Genomic DNA, 2,903 nt, shown 5'->3' with positions numbered 1-2,903 from the left:
GCCCACAATTTAAAAAAAAAATTGGTTAGTTTAATTACGAACAATATCCCTTGTCAATTTCATCTCAAGGTCTCTTATATATCGAGGATTAGCATCCATGATTGCTCATTAGAGGTTTTGTTTGATCAACAAAAATCAAAAACATTAAATCTTTTAGGAACATAGTATATTCCTTGTACTCACTTAGGTTCATCTTGTACAAACCCAAGTTATACCTTGGAATTTGTGGTTACGAATTCTTTTAAAAAGATTATATGCAAAAATTGAATAAAATCTTATTTTATGAATGAAAATTTTATTGCCCATTCATGGGATGAAGACTTGCTAGCTATTTTTATATAAAAGAAATAGTACCTAAATATCCATGATTATTTCTTAGTTGATGGAATTTGTAGCTTCATTTGTAATCCCCATACTTGCCATTTCCTTTGTGGTAATTGTGTCCCTGCAGTATTATTGGAAGCTCCTACCTCCACGACCTTTGTAACTTTCTTCTTTATGGCCATGGTCTTTAATTGCAAGTATTGAAAAGGGAATTTTGGTGAAGGATCTTGGGGGTATTTAGATTGACGGAAATTTGATTGATGGAGGAAGGTGACCACTAAGACTTTAGAAAAAATTAAAAGAGTCTTGATTCCACAAAGAAATTGTATAGAAGGGATGAAGGACCCGAATTCAAGAGCTCGCAGAGTATCCTCCTTGTCTTCGTGACGAGGTTCCCATCTCTGCATTTCTCTTGCCCACTTTCTCTCGCTCTATACTCCTAAGAAGGGTCTCTCCTCTCTATTTGGACTACCTCAATGACTTCTCATGCCTTGTATTTATAGCTAAATTGAATGAGAAGGGTTGTGGGCAAGAAGAAGAGCTCTTTATGGAGGGTATCTTGGCAAATCAGCAATCTAGAAGCTTTCAAGATGCAATTTGATGCTGGTGATTTGATCTTTGAGGCCCATAGAGGCTGCCAAAGATGCCATGATTGATTCACCTAGCTCTTGGATGATCTTGCTTCAATCTAAGCCTCTCTTCAAACAACTAAGAAGAGGGGGAGATTGCTAGAGTTTATAGTGGAATTACTGAAAGTGAATTGAGCCTTTTTGATTCAAAATCAGAGTTGCCTAAATTGGGGGGGGGGGGGGTTCATTGTGGCACCATTTTTTTCCATTAAAAAAGGGAGGGGGATAGTAGCCTGTTCACAATGTCTTTTTCTCCTTCTTCTTTATTCATAATCTTTTAAAGCTTAAAGCTTTGTGATTTATTTGACTTGCCAAGTTAAAAATGTGTTTGGTTAAATTCAACTTATGGCTCACAACTCTCATTTACGCGGTAACTTCCATGATGGATGGCTATAGTCCTTGTCAATCAGGAAAAATGTAGGGCTATAAACCTTGGACCATTTTGCTCAAGATCTTCTCCATTTAATGATTTAGAGTTCTTCAAGTCCATTTTGTGAGAAGTTGAGAAGATTTGACATTAAAGTTGGGATATCACATCCTCTCCCCCTTAGAGGAATCGATATGTCCTCATCTTCTCGAATGAAACTAGGGGTAACATAGTGATTTCTGGTCAATCCAAGTGGCATCCTCTTTAGGGTAGTCTTTCCACTAGACGAGATACTCTTTAAGGGTTTTGCTTCTTAGAGTCTTCTCCTGCATGTCAAGTATCTTTTTTGGTTGAATTTTGAGGACTCCTTGACTAGGCATTACAATTTGTTGGTTGTTAAGTACATGGTTTGGGTTAGGAACACATGCTTTCATAGACTGACATGAAATACATTATGTAATTTTAAGTTATTAGGGAGTTGCAGCTTGTAGGCATTTGGTCCTAGACACTTTAGCACTTTATATGGCCCACAATACCTAGGACTTATCTTTTTGAATTCCCCCAAAGATATGGAACTTTTCTTTGGACGAACTCATAGAAAAACCATGTCACCTTCTTTGAAAACATGTTTTTGTCTTCGCTAATTGGCATATGCCTTCTATCAATCCTTGGTAGCTTGAATATCTTGCCTTATAAGTTTCACTAGTTGATCCATTTCTTCCAACATTTTCCTAAATGCTTCTACCCGTAGGAGGGTTCGAACAAACTCTTCCAAAAGTTTGAGGTGAAAAGAGAATCGCAGTCCACTGATGATTTTTTGGGGTAATCCATGTAACCAAAAAAATTTGTTAATGAAAAGTTTGGCTATATCCGAAGCCTTGTAATTGGTTTTACAGGAATAAGATGTGCAACTTTTGTTAACATATTAATGACTACCATTATGGAGTTATATCCTCCTTGTACCAAAGGTAACCCAACTATGAAGTCCATGCTGATATACTCCCATTTCATTTGGGGGATGTCAAGTGGACGGAGCTTTCCTAGCAACCTGACACGTCCGGCCTTAATTTGTTGGCAGTTTAGGCATTCGGTGACATACTTGAGTACATCACCCTTGAGTCTATCCCAATAGAAGCTTCTTTTGATGTATTAAGAGTTTTAGCATAACCAAGATGACTTGAAAATGGTGAATCGTGAGCTTCCCAAAGTTATTTTCTTTTAAGTTCCTGACTTGCAGGCATACATAGTCTTGTCCTGTAATAGGCAAGCTCCTTGTTTATTGGAAATTTTTTTATACTTAGTCTTGAGTTTTGGGTTTGAATCCTTGATGGAAATTTCTCTTAACAATCTTTGATAGCTTGGATCCTTCACTACATCTTCTTTATCCATTTCTATGAGAAGGTTACTGGGCATGGAAATCATTGTAGCAAGAGTTCCGGTGCTAGAGGGTTCTTTTAGAATTAGAGCATTAAGGAATAATTTACATTTTAGGGCATCCACAATCACATTCTCCTTTCCTGGTCTATACTTGATTTCAAAGTCAAATTCCTACAAGGTCTCAATCCATCGGCGTTGTCTCATAT

Source organism: Lygodium microphyllum, chromosome 11 (genome assembly GCF_053477565.2).
Source record: "Lygodium microphyllum isolate KBCC chromosome 11, Lygodium_microphyllum_v1.1.10, whole genome shotgun sequence".
In the NCBI taxonomy this organism is placed as follows: domain Eukaryota; kingdom Viridiplantae; phylum Streptophyta; class Polypodiopsida; order Schizaeales; family Lygodiaceae; genus Lygodium; species Lygodium microphyllum.
This window is presented reverse-complemented; position numbering follows the sequence as displayed.